The sequence below is a fragment of the Eumetopias jubatus genome, unplaced genomic scaffold (assembly GCF_037043125.1).
Source record: "Eumetopias jubatus isolate StellerSeaLion01/CBP00866 unplaced genomic scaffold, mEumJub1_p1.0 scaffold_1, whole genome shotgun sequence".
Classification (NCBI taxonomy): domain Eukaryota; kingdom Metazoa; phylum Chordata; class Mammalia; order Carnivora; family Otariidae; genus Eumetopias; species Eumetopias jubatus.
The window spans coordinates 92,382,452-92,397,056 of NW_028274807.1; the positions used below are offsets into that span (position 1 = coordinate 92,382,452).

At 41.5% G+C, this 14,605-nt stretch overlaps 1 long non-coding RNA gene across 3 annotated transcripts in view; it reads left to right on the forward strand.

The window, feature by feature from the left end:
- Nucleotides 1–1,480: 1,480 nt before the first annotated feature.
- LOC114207157 (uncharacterized) overlaps nt 1,481–14,605 on the forward strand; it is a 44,573-nt gene continuing 31,448 nt past the window's right edge. For 2 of the 3 annotated variants that reach the window (XR_015768755.1, XR_003608789.2), the window contains exon 1: nt 1,481–1,576. This is a non-coding gene — a long non-coding RNA (uncharacterized LOC114207157). Of the gene's footprint in view, nt 1,577–1,695; nt 1,829–14,605 lie in introns of those variants that run through there. The other variant, XR_015768753.1, reaches the window with a different exon arrangement.

Consider the following 14,605-nt stretch of genomic DNA (forward strand, 5'->3'; position numbering starts at 1 on the left):
GGATTTTCCCACAGGTAAACTGGGTATTCAGTGCTTACTACAGATCTCTGCTTTTCTTGGAAGCCCTAGTGTGTGATCTAGAGCCCAAGTGGGGCTCCGGGGTGTCCCCCGATGCTGGTTACTTCAGCTTGAAGGCCCTGGACTAGTGCTGGGCGTCGAGGGAGGTGAGGTTTGGTGCTTCCAACAGTTCCTTGGTCCCAGCCTCACCTGTTTCCAAAGGGAGAAATCGGATTCCTGTCATTTCCCTGCTTTAAAACCAACTTTGGACCTTTATTACCCATAAACAAAGTCTAAATCATTTAGTATTGCATGAAGAATCTTAAGAAACTGGTTCCAACCTACGTTTCCTTTCTCTTTTTTTGACACTCATGACTTGTTTGCCCCAAGGACCCGACGTAGTCAGCCATCATAAACCTGGACAAACCTTCCCGGAACCACCTGCTCTACTGACTGAGCCTGGGAAACTTGTCCACAGGACCCACACGACTGTTAGCCATTGCCCAGCTCCCCCGAGACTTATGTCAAATCTTTATTGTGACAACTTATTCCATTAGAGCTTGATTAATTTCTTACATTTCTGAATCTTCTACAAGACGATGAACGCCTTCAAGGCAAGGTTTGTATCCATTTCTCTCTGAATTTCCATCTTTGCACACAGGCCCTGGTAAGGGCAGAGTTATTTTGGTGCAAGACATACATATTATACCCTAGTCATATAGAATTTGCTCCTGTCCTGGGGACAAACAACTAAGAAATGGCATGACCCCAGGGAGGGTCTGCTGGCCCTCCCATCTACTCTGCCTGGGATTTCATCTCTGTAGAAGGGAAGAAGTAAAATAAGGTTGCATTTATTTCCTACCTGCAAATAATGTCAAGTCAAATAGGAAGGCAACGTTGAAACATTGAAACAAGACTGCTGGAGTGGGAGTCAATCAAACTGGATTCTTGCCCTACTCTGACACTAACTAGTTGCGCAACTTGGGAGAGATCACTTGGCCTCTCTGACCCTCAAGTTTCTTCATCTACAAAATTAAGAATTTGTCCAGGGTAATATTATTTTTTTTCTTTTTCTTTTTTTTTTTTTAAAGATTTTATTCATTTATTTGACAGCACACAAGCAGGGGGAGCAGCAGAGGGAGAGGGAGAAGCAGACTCCCCGCTGAGTAAGGAGCCTGATGTGGGGCTCCATCTCAGGACTCTGACATCAGGACTTGAGCCGAACTGAGCCACCCAGGTGTCCCATGGGGTGATGTTATTTTCTAAGGCATATCCATAGTCGCTGATGGGGCAAAAGTCTTCAAGGGGGGGGGGGTTGAAGAAAAGGCAAAGTGAAAATGAAGTGGGTGATCCAGTTGTTCAGACACAAGGTGATTATGAAAGTGCCCAATACAGGCCTGATGCAAAAGAGTCCCCAAGAGATGCGAGGTCTATTCCTTCCTGATGCCTTTATTTCGACATCCCAGCGTACTAGAAAAACCAGTCTTACCCTGTTTGTCCCAGTACCCTGATCTAGAGGTTCATCTCCCTTGAGAAGTTCTTCTTCCCTGCCCTGCTACCGTGGGCAACCTTTGAGGAGGTAAGCACAAAGTAGTGGGAGGTGCTTCACAAATGTGGGCCTGTTATGGGTTGAATTGTGTCACCTAAAAAAGGCATGTTGAAGTCCTAACCCCTAGTACCCCAGAATGGGACCTTATTTGCAAACAGGGGTATTACAGAGCTAATCAAATTAAAATGAAGCCATTAGGGCTGGGCCCTAATCCAATATGACTGGTGTCTTCATCAAAAGGGAAGTTCAGACACAGAGACGGACACACAGAAGGGAAATGAGGTGAGGACTCATGGCGGGGAGATGGTTACGTGGTGGGGTTGATATTTGGCAAACACCAGCAGCCAGAAGCAAGGGAGGGTTCTCCCCTGGAACTGTCAGAGAGAGCCTGGCCTTGCCAAGGCCTTGATTTTGGACTCCGGTTCTCCAGAATTGTGAGCCGACACATTTCTGTTGTTCTAAGTCACCCAATTTCCGGCACTTTATTAGAGCAGCTCTGGGAAACGCATCGAGGATTCAGGCTGAGCGATGTGGGCAGCACAAGGGGGCATGTGCGCGTGTGCGGGTGTGTAGTCGTGCGTGCTGGGAAGGTGCTGCTGGTGCTGGAAGGTACTTCCATCGTGGGCAGGTAGTGGATGAGCCCTAGGAGACTCGGCCGGCCCCATTCATCTAAAATGATTTAAACCCATTAGCAGATACTTTACCTTTCTTCCTCCTTTTTTTGCTCTTCTGTCTTTCTTTGCCTTACTGCAACTCACAAACCCTCCCTCACCTCCTCTCTGCATTGGCTCCTTTAAAAGGGACATTTTATTCTGCTGTTTACTTAGAAATGTTAGTACTACAAAATCTGGCCTGGTTGAAGAGGCCGCCAGTGAGGGAGGGAGACAGGCCTCCTGCTTGGAGGAGATTTGGGGAGGCTCAGATCCTGGGGGCACCAGTAAAAGGAAGCCAACTAAGGTAAACTTCTTCTTCTTCCTTTTTTTTTTTTTTTTTTTCCCCAGTTCGTAAATCCTCCTTGTGAAACTGGTATAATAGCTGCTGTATAAGAACTCCACTGAAATCCCCCCTCTGGAATCTTCGGGGCGCCTGACCTAACCCTCGCCCTCCGCACGGTGGAGGCCAGAGAGGCCTCCCTCTGTGTCCCTCATCACAGCTTTCCCCTGGATCGGGGCTGGGGCTGCTTGATTTGAATGGAGGATTGTTCACTGGAGCCAGTGACCGGCAGAGCTGCCAGTTCCAACACTTAAAAAATACAGTACTGCTTTTAAAGTAGAGGAGAAGGGCGTTGAAGCAAGGGTGCAGGGGTTCCTTGTCAAATACACTGCCCATCTGTCCCAGCTCTCCTTGGAGGGGAGGGCTGAGGCTTCCCGAGGCAGAGGAACAGTCAGTCCCCCAACCTCCACCTCCAAACCAGCAAGATGGGGGAGGGGGGGAGGAGGCCCGCTTCAGCTCCGAGCTCTCCAACAGACCATTTCCTGGGCCAATTCGAACTGATAGTTCCTTTCCCATGAGCTCACTCTCGACGCTGGTATTTACAGAGTAACTATGGCTGAGATGTGTGCCACGGACATCTGGTATATGCTCCGAGTTCAGCGCTGGGAGAGAGAGGTCGTTTCTGTGATTGAGATCGCAAAGGCTCTTTCGTACTCCATGAATTGGTCTAGAAATTATACCCGTAATTTGTCTACTGGGACAAAATGTAATTATAGGATTAAATATTCATGTTTTAATTATTGGAAAGATATACATTAATGAACGATTATTGAGATATTTTCCATATAGAGTCAAGTAGGAAAACCTAAAGAGAGAGGCTTCTCTGTACTCGGAATGAAATCATTTCATTGTTTGTTGCAGCAGGAATATTTTTAGAAAAGGACTGAAATTATTCAGTTGTCTGAGTGACTTGACCATTACTGAATAAAACCCTGGCTAGGAAGCCAGACTGCTACTAGTGGTCAGCTTCGAAATTCCCCAGGAGTGTTTGGATACAAAGAAACTAGAGATCCCTGGGGATGGGTAGAGGGCAGAATGGATGGTCTCTATTCTCTGGGATTCAGACAATTCTCTTAAAAAGGAAAACAAAACAAATCTAAGGCATTTTTGTTTCCATGTCCTCATGAAGTGCCAGAAAAGGGACTCTCACATGGGCAAAACCTACCTTTGCCAAGCCACTGGGAACATCCTTCATGAAATGGATTACATGCAAGCGTTAGGAACGGCTCTTCTGCCAGTCTTAAGGGCAAAAGGAACAGAATATAGGGATAATAACATCTTGATTTTCTAGGTGAGCTCCAGGGGAGACAGAAGCAACGTTACCATGAGAGAGCAGAAGCACATCACAAATGGGTCTCATAAAGGCAAAATTATAAGACCACAAACACACCTCATTGAAAAGGAGGTGCATTTTCCTATTGTTCCAAGTATAATGTAGGGGAGGAAGGTGGAGAATAATATTCAAGGCATCTGCAAAGGAAATGAGCCTCCAAATCGCCTTTTTTGGTGCGTTAGCCTGAAAGGACACCTGCCTCATTCACCAAATAAGCAGTTTTTTTCAGCCCCCCCCTTTTTTTTTTACAAGATCAAGCCCCGCTGCTCTGAGGAATGAATCAGAGGCATTACATTTACCACAAAAATAACTAATTGAAGGAAACGATTTACCTCTTTCTTATTTTATCACACTAGAAGGAACAAAGATTCCAAGTAAGATCAAATTCTTCTTGCCTTATTGATCACGTCTGAAGGCTGACCATGTTTTTACAAAAGAAACAATGCTATGTTCTTAAATTCTCAAAATGAGTAGGCCAGAATTACTTAATCAAATCTATAGTAGGAAGTGCAGAGCTGAACAATGCACTAGCTTGTGTGTTTTGACTTCGCTGTCTCCATGGTAACGTGCATGAGCAAATTAAGAAAAATATGAGCAATTTGTCTTTAGGGTGGAACTTGCCAAATCTTATTTAGTCTAATTAGTTTTAAATTAATGATATTTTAGATGGGTAAAATGTTTTCCCAAGAATTCTCATGCAAAAAAATGGTCGTACTTACTGACTTTGGTATAATTAAATGTTCATATTTTTAGAGTAGACCAGTTGTGGAGTGAGAACTACTAACAGTTGCATAAATTAAAGTAGTAAGCATCTCAACAAGGGCTGTGTTGGTAAGAAGCCGAAACAACTGTTAAAAAGTTAAAATTTTCGTTCACCTGATTATCTGGCATCATGGGAATCCCAATTCTTAAAAGATGGAAATATATTTTTAATTATTTATCTTATTTTAAGCAAATCCTACTAGTCACGGAGGGTGTGTCCTCAGGGAATTAACGGGAACACAATGAGGGGCAAAGCCACTGGAATCAAAGGGGTGTTAAAAGTTAACACTCGGAATATTAATGTCCAAGAACTCTCAAACCTGTTCAATCTCGAATATCTAGAAACTCTTCGATCAACGGCCAAAGTGAGGTACGTAACCCTCTCGCTGCCATCGTTTAAAGACCCTGAGCAAAAGGGTAGAGAAGAGCTCCAGAATGCAGCTGCTGTTCTGGGGGCCAAAACCACAGCTGGCCCCAGGAATTGGGTGGAGTATGCAGGAGGCACAGGGGACCTCCTTTTGCTCTGTAAGATTAATGTGAGGTTACCTAGAGTTATGGAAGAGAGGTTGGTGAAGAGTCAAAAAAAAAGTGAAAAACCCGAGCTTTGAGCACCTGCAGAGAGACAGCCAGAGCCTTCTCTGCAATCGGTGTTAAGTGTCTGAACACAAGGAAGCCAACTGCATGATCCTGCAAGAAGCAGCAACAGACAGTGGGACTGGCATTATGGGAAAGGAAACAAAGCTGCCCAAAGGAGAGAGAAAAAGCCCTGAGCTTCTTGAAGGTCTTTCACATTTTGTCAGTGAGGAAGGCTGGAGACCTCGTGGAAGAAATACCGTGTGTACTTTACTATGAACACGCGTGCCCACGCGCGCGCACACACACACACACACAGAGGAGTTTATTCTGTAGTGTACTGTCACCATTCTCAGTTAATAAAACTTCATAAGGTTCCAAATCTTAAGATTATATTATTAAGAATACACAGCTGATCCAGGAGTCTTTGACAATTTTAATCAAGATTCTGCTACTCAGGGCATCTGGGTGGCTCAGTCAGTTGAGCCTCTGACTTCGGCTCGGGTCGTGATCTCGCAGGGTCCTGAGATCGAGCCCTGCATTGGGCTCCCTGCTCCGCGGGGAGTCTGCTTCTCCCTCTCCCACTCCCCCTGCTTGTGCTCTTTCTCTCTCTCTCTCTCTCTCTCAAATAAATAAATAAAGTCCTAAAAAAATGAAAAAAAGAGAAGATTGCTACTCAAAGTAGGCAAACGAGCCACACAACACCTGTTGGGGTACTGTGCCTGAAACAATCCTGCGTTGCAGTGTATTTCCTGTTGCTCTGGGCACTTTCGCTGTGGACTCCCGTCCCTGTCAGCTCACAAACCAGGAAGCATTTGCTCAACGGTTCAACACGACTACAAAATAAATTTTCTCCTGGTGTTAGGAATGAGGAGACACGAATTCCTTCTTGTTTACAACAACAACGGTTTGAGTAGCATTTAGAAATATAAACAAATGGTTCACAAGAGAATCAAGAAGATTTAAGATGAAGATAATGAACTTAGCTGTTGGTTCTCACTTTTGTATCTTACCAATACATGTATCAGTAGTATTTTCTGGACTTCAGAAAAGGCTTTTAAAATCACCATGCTAAATATAAAAACTAAAACTGTAATGCTTCCAGAGGAGAACAGAGAAATTTTTGTAACCTTGGAATCGGCAAAGTTTTCTTAAATACAAGACAGAAAGTGTTAACCCTTAAAAAAGTAATAAATTGGACTTCATCAAAATGAAAACAGCTCATCAAAAGATACTGTTAAAAAAATAAAAAAGCAAGTCACAGACTGGGAGAAGATATTTACAAATGTATATCTCACAGAATATATAAAGAACTGATACAATCCAACAATAAAAATAAACTCAATTTTTAAAATGGGCAACCACTTCACAAAGGAAGATGTACAGATGGCCAAAATGGCCATGGAAACATAGCCAATATCATCAGTCATCAAGAACATGTAAATAAAAACCACAAATAATATATCATTTCACACCCATTAGAAGAGCTAAATTTTACAAGACTGATTTTACCAAGTGTTGGTGAGGATCTGAAGCAATTGGGACTCTCATACACGTTGGTAGGTATGTAAAATGGAGCGACCACTTTAAATACAGTCCCACAATTGTAAAACTAAGTGTATACCTACTCTCCGACCTAATAATTCTATTCCTAGATATTTACCTAAGAGAAATGAAAACAAAAAGATCTGTGCAAGAATATTTGTAAATAAAAGGGGGGAGGCACCTGGCTGGCTCTGTCGGAAGAGCATGTGACTCTTGGTCTCAGGATCATGGGTTCAAGCCCCATGTTGGGTGTAGAGATTATTTAAATAAAATAGGAAAAAAAGATTATTTATAACAGCTTCATTCATAATTGCCTAAAACTGAAAGCAGCCCAGGTATCCATGAACAGACGAACGGCTAAACAAGTGTGTGGTATATCCATAACCACTCCGCCAAAAAAAAAGGTAACAACTCCTTATATATGCAACATAAAGTCATTATGCTGAGTCAAAGAAGCCTTACTCCAAAGAGTACACACGAGGGTGGGGGGAGGGGTTAACCTGGTGATGGGTATTAAGGAGGGCACGTTTTGCATGGAGCACTGGGTGTTATATGCAAACAATGAATCATGGAACACTACATCAAAAACTTATGATGTAATGTACGGCGATTAACATAATAAAAACAAAACAAAACAAAAAAAGTACACACGAGAGGATTCCATTTATATAAAGTTCTGGAACAGGCAAAACTAACTTATGATAAAAAATCAGTGATTGCATATGGTGAACGAAAGTGGGGATTAAGTGGGAAGAGGGAACTCTCTTGAGGGAACTTTCTGGCATGATGGGAATGTTCTATATCTTGGTGAGACTTTGGGTTATATTTGCCCGAATTCATCAAAAGCACACTTAAGATTCGTGCATGTCATTGTATATAAATTATATCTAAAAAATCTATAAACGAATACCGAACTCTAGTCAGTGAGATACGTGCTGAAGTGTTTGAAGTAGACTGAAGTCTGCAACTGACTTTGAAATGCATCAGAAAATATGACGAATAGATGGGTGGACAGAGGAATAGATATGTGATACGGGATAAAGCAAATTAGCAAAATGCTACTCGTAGGATTTAGGGGCTAGGTACTGGGAAACGGTTGTCCATTGTATAGCTCTTTCCACTTTTTCTGTATATTTGAAATTTTTCATTAAAAAATGTTGAGAAAAAAATATATACACCTACCCTATGACCCAGCAGTTTCATTACTAGGTACGTGCCCAAAAGAAATGAAAAAAATACGTTCACGCAGAGACTAATCCAAGAATACTTACAGCAGCATTCTTCGTAATAGTTCCAAATTAGGAACAACCCAGGTGTCCATCACCGGGAGTAGGGGTGTGCAAATTGTGGGTGGTACTCAGCAGCAAAAAGGAATGAACCACTAATAAGTAGAGCAAGATGGCTAAATCCCCAAAGCTCTACCAAAGAAGTTAGAGACAAAACTCGGAAACAGGCAATCAGACTGTAAAGGGTGGGAATTGATTGGAAGGGACATGAGACAACTCTCTGGGCTGACAGAATGTTTTATATCATGATCGGGATGATGGATATTCGGATGTATACCTTGATCCAAGCTCGTTGAACTGTACACTTAAGATCTGCACATTCCTGTATACAAGGTTTACCTACGGTGGGGAGAGGAGGATGTGGCTAGGGAAGAAAGATTCCAGGTTGTAGGCTGAATGGTCTTTCTCTGTGTGACTACAGATGACAAGTTAGAGGCAATCGAGAACTCCGAATAGGAGGGGGGCAGAGGTGACAGATTTCATGTCAGGAATCCAACTCTGAATAGCGGGATGGGTCTATTCTTTGAGACGTCCTGAGATAGGAAAAAAGACACTCTTTAATATTTCAAGGTGTTGTAAGATGAGAGAAAATAGTAATATCTTAGTGAATTTGTGGACAATATAGATCTCAGCCCCAACTTCAATGGTACAGGACAGGACGAGAGCCACACTGGTACCTTTCCCCTTTGTCTTAGGAAATGTAGAGATTCAGTTCCAGCAGGGAAACTAGCTGTCAGAATTGATGGATGGAAATCATTGCCCTTTAACTCGCCCCAGGCCCTCTCTCTGAGTCTATCTGATACGTAAGGCGAAAGAAGGTGGGCTAGCTGCTTTGTTTCCCAGCCCTCAGCAGGTTGGAAGCAGCAAATTAGAAATGGGGAGGAGACAGTGAAACAGCCAGAGGCCGTCACTCAGACAGCAAGTGCCAGCTCACAGCAGGCACAAAGGATGAAGTGAGGGGAGAAATATAAAAAGCCAACCTAAATACTCAAGCACACAACAGTAAGTGGGGGATCCCCACAGCTCAATTTATTTAAATAACTCCTCAGTGCACTGCAGTGTTTTACGGATCGGTCTAGAGTTTTTCTTAACGTCCTAAAAGAAGAACCAGGAATGTGATGGCATCATTATATTACACATTTTCTAAGGAGTCAGAGAATTGTTATATTTTCTCAAATTTTTAATGCTATGCAATTAGAATAACATTTAAACATTTTTTTGATTAGAGGGATAAATTCTACTTATTAAAAAAACACTTCTGTAAAATACAACAGTGAATAATACACTTTTTACTTCTTAAGATTAATGAAGGTTGACCCAACAAAATCATACAACGTTGGGTGATAATATATTGATACAGAAAAATAATAACACTTACCTCTGCTACCAAAGCTGAGGTCTTGAACTTTCTCTTTTTGCAGACTTCTGAGTTGGTGAAATGTCATCCCTATTATTCCATAAAGGCTTTATATATTGAGACACATCTTGGAATGCCTGTCTTCTGAATGTCAATCATTAGATCAAACCTTGGAAAACTTTTTTAGCGGTTTTGTGAAAAGACGATCCATTTTGTGCTTTTTTTTTTACTGAGTAGTGTGATGGAGCCTGCTCCTACCGAGTCGAGAGAGCCCACTGTGGCATCTCTCCCCAAGACTGAGTTCAGAGACTTCACATTGTCAGCTTGAAAACGGCCACAGTGGGAGTATCCGTACCATGAAATCAACAAACACTATAAATCACTGTTATTTTCTTTTCTTTTCAGGGAGTTGGTTGTTAAACATTTACCAGCACACCACTGGTTATATCTGATGCTTTAGATATGTTGGATGGTCTTAGATTCAACTGCCACCACCTATGGCTCTTTCCTAAATAGGAAATGTAAATTGTTACAGCTGGTCAGTCCTCAGCACAATTGGCAAGGTAGGAAAGCTTGTTTTGTTACATTTTATTGGGATCCAGATAATCCAGTTGAATTACTAAATTATTTGAGCAAGGGTGACAAAATAGATGGAAATGCGCTGAGTATAAAAGAGAAGAAAGTATGTGGGTCAGTACTGTTATAAAATATGATCCTAATAATCCTTGCTTCAAGAAATCATATCATTTGCCAGATCCTTATAGGGCTTGGAAGAAATAGACAAGTAACGGAAGCAAATATTAGGCTTCATATTTAGATTAGAATTGGATCACAAGCTTCCACAGAGACAGTTGTCTTTATCAGGGAGTGTATAAGCCCTTCTATTATCTGGATATTTGATGCTCTTGAGATAGGCAAGTTCATTTAAACCACTCACTCTACCAGTGAGTAATATTTGTGATTGTAGGGAATTCCCAAATGTCATTGCTTATGTAAATCCAACCTGATGACTCTTATAACATATTTGGGATTTTGAGCTTTGACGTGTGCTGACCTGTAGGCACCTATGTATTTTGACCAGGTTTTATTTCTTTATAACAACCATGAACCAATGATGAGGGCCAGAGCGGTCATTATAGGGGGAAAATGTTCAAACAGCTTTTTTCTTACCTCTTTAAAGCTAGAAGAGGACTATTTATATGCTTTCAAAGAGATCAATTGGCTATTCACCCCAGTCTCATATTTGATCCTGAAAAGCAACAGAGAATTTAGGATGAAAAAAATCTGTTTATCTAATAAATTCTGGCACTTAATGCAGTCAGTTCATCAAATTCTCCAAATAATTCCATCCAAAAACTTGAATTCACAAGTGTTAATATTGAGTGCCTGCTATAAGCAAAGCACTCTGCTGGTCATTACAGAAATATAAAAGGATGGCCAAGATACGGTTCCTGCTTTCAAGACTCTTTAATACATAGTGAAGGATAAACATTTAGCCTGTTATAGTCAATTGCTAATTTACAATTTTTTAAATACAATAAAATATTCAACTCCGAAGTTATGAACAGACTATTTCATGATCAGAAAAAAAAAAAAAAGAAAAGAAATATTTGAGAAAGTACTGGAATGTCTGCTTCTTACGGCCAGGAGCTTCTCTATCACAGTTTCAGCTGTGCCCAGTGATTATTTGTCAAGGGTATTTGTCCAATGAATCTTGTTGTCCCTTTGTGTTATTTTTATAAACATCCATGATCACGGAGTCTAAAAGTTAATAACTAAAGATCGCTTGGTAGTAGGATGTCAAATAAACTACGTTATCTCCTAGTGGTCTATGCTATAAAGTTTTCTAAAGTATTACTTTTTTTTTTTCATTTTTCAATTCTAGTAGGACACTCAAATTTCATGTGAAGAAAAAAAAGAATCAAAATAACTTGTCATCGTGTACAAAATAGCAATTCTACCTTTAAAGTGCTAATCCCATTACTTAAATGTTCTTCATTAAAATAACTTTATACTTCCCAGGTATTAATAAATACTGAAATATATACAGGAAGAAAGAAATCTGAATTTCGTATGTGTTTTCATAATTTGCCAACTTCCTCAAATTGGAATTTTATCAGAAAAAAACAGAGAAAACAGGAAAAAAACTGAAGCCAAAAAAAGGCATATTGAAATCAAGAAAAAAATTGGGTGAATCCCAAAAATGCTCCTTGAGAATTTGCCAAAACATTTTAAAATCTCATATGAGATTTCATTCCCCCTCCAATGTGATTTATTTAACTCTAGCCCAACAAACGGAGCGGCGAATACAGGCACTAAGTCAAAGTCACAGTCGACCAGAAGGCAAAAGCCATACTCCATTCTCAGGAAATCTTTGCTGCCCCGCTGCCCACCCTCAACACAAACCTCTACCTTCTCACTCCCACCTCCCTCCTATGCTCACCTCCCACCCCTGGCAAACCAAAGCAGATTCCTTGGAGGTCCGCCATACTGGGCCATGGCTTTCTGTTCCTTAAGAACTTACAATACAGGGGTGCCTGCCGACCCTTAGCTTCGGCCGGGGTCCTGATCTCCAGGGTCCTGGGACTGAGCAGGCTCCACGCTCAGCAGGGAGTCGGCTTGGGCTTCTCTCCCTCTGCCCCGCCCCACCATGCACACGCGCACTCTCTCAAATAAATAAATCTAAAAAAAAAAAAAAACTTACAGTACAGTGAGGCAGTCACTTTACCGCTCTGTGCCTCGGTTTCCTCACTTGTAAAACAGGTGAAAATATCTGACCTTCCTGACTCACAGTTTTTCTGAGGTTCAATGTCTTGATACATGAGGAAAAGACAAACGAAAACCCTTTGCAAATGTGGTTACTGTTTATTCCAGATTATCTAATTTCCGAACACATTAAAGAAAGTTTAGGTTTATGAAACCGCATGATTGCAGGTCCTTTTCCCTTGGCTATATAGGGAAGTTCCAAAATTTCCCATGTTTCACCCATTTCATTACGTTACTTCATTAAGGGCAAGGTTGAGTGGGTTAGTGGTTAGGTTATGGGACTAGGCATAATACTTCCTGCATTCTTATCTGACTTGGCCATTGTTTTGTTATTGCCTCAGGGAAAATCTTAATGCCTTAATTTGCTGTGAAAACAAATACATATCAGGGATATTTACTTTGAAAAAGGGTTATGAGACTTTGAATGGGTTGATTTGAGAGGGCTTTCTACGTGAATCTTGTTCTTTGGAGCCAAATTATATTGGGTAATTGAAAATCAATAGAAAAAGAACTAATTTTAATTGAGTTTTACTTTGTCTTGAGCACTGTGCTTACATTCTCATTCAATCTTTACAATCTGCAAGGTATATAACATTATGGCCGTCCTTACAGATAAGGAAGGGGAGTCTCAAGAATTTACCCAAACATCACCAACTATGGGAGATAGGACCGTGATGAAAACTCTCTCCTCTCTAATGTGAAATCCCTACTCACTTTCCTAAACCTCTGCTCCTCACAGTGTGGTCTGTGGAGAAGCAGCAAGGGAACCACCTGGATCTAGTTAGAAATGCAGAATCTCAGGCTTCACCCCTCTGGCTACTAAAGGACAATCTGCGTTCTAGTAAGATTCCCACATTAAAGTTTGAGACTCTCGCAAGACCACCTGGCCTCTCAAACGGACTGCTGACATAATTGCTTCTCTTCACAGCTGACCTGGTTTCTGGATGAGCCCCTAACACCCACACATACCCCCAAGCCCCCTACACCAGCTCAAGCCCAGGCAAAATTAACCACAGCTTCTCTTTAGATATGGCCCTGGTTTATTCCACCATTATAACCTCCCAGGATTGGTTCATAACTAAATGCATATATGACCTTTTACTGTGCTACGGTATACACTCTATGAGAGCGGGCCTGGTCTTGTCCATCTCTGTATCTTGTGCACCTGTGACTTAAATTGGGGTTGATTAAATTAATAAATTAAGTGGCACTTCTCTAGTGTCTCAAAATTTTCCCTTTGTTACCTCTTTCCCAAATGTAGCCACCACGCCTGACACTCTTCACTCTGAGAGGCTCAACTATTATCAGTTGAAAGAGCCGCTAATAAATCAAGCAGGCTGGGGCCTAATCCACCCCCTGGAGAAAGGCTACTGTTGAGGAATCTCAGTGCCAGGCCGTTTTTCCTGTCTTTGCCACTAGGAAGCCTCATGACTTGGCAAGTCCTTTCGAGTCTCTGAATTTCCATTTCCCATCAAATCCAGATGAAGTTTGAGTTCTAAAGAACAGGGGTTTGTCACCTGTTATGATCTGCTCTTTGCATTTCCATCACCCCCAAACCTTCCAACCCCAGATCTGCTCTTTATCCAAAGCCCTAAACTGAAAGAGAGGGAAAATCAGGGAAGAAGATGAATATGTTTCGTAACTGATCTTAAGCCAGAAAAGGAACCTGAGGTAAAGTCATTCATGCCGATAAAGTTTTCTTAATCATGACCATTCCCTGTTCTGGCAGCAATTAGACACTACTCCTTGAGTATGCTCCTTTGTGTTTGGTACCTCGATGTCCTCTACAAAAGATACTGAATTGGCCAGTTGTATGGAAAACCGTGAGCAGTTGTGGAAAAATAGAGAGAGAGAGAGAGATACATGAATATACCCTCATCTCTCTATAGCACTGCTCTACTACACTGTGTCAATGACACGGTGGTGAGGCGTCTCCAATCTTTGTTATTAATAAGGGTTCTAAGAAATTGAAGTTTGCAAATGATTAACTCTCTCTCTCTCTTTAAAGTATTAGAGTGGATTCAAGTATCCCGGCCACTATCACTAATATCTATTACCTTTGCTTTTTTGAATGAGAGAAGGAAATGAAGTTATAGAGAGTTCTGAAAGAATATCACATGACCAAGACCTTATCTCTGCCACAGCTGTGAAATCCAGACGTGGCCAAAGGGTTGTGTGGTTCGACTCATGTGAATGTCATTTCTCCTGTGTGTTCTAGGAGTAAAAGTGTTGAGACATGGTGCATTTAGGAATGTTGACATCATAGTTTTGCAGACAGAGATGTTCCTTGTGAGGTTTTCATGACCTGTTGAGGAAAGTAACATGTTTGGAACACAATCCAAGGCTGAACAAAGAGAATGTTTGGTATTTCTTTAAAATGCTTTCCAACAGGGACACCTGGGTGGCTCAGTTGGTTAAGCATCTGCCTTTGGCTCAGGTCATGA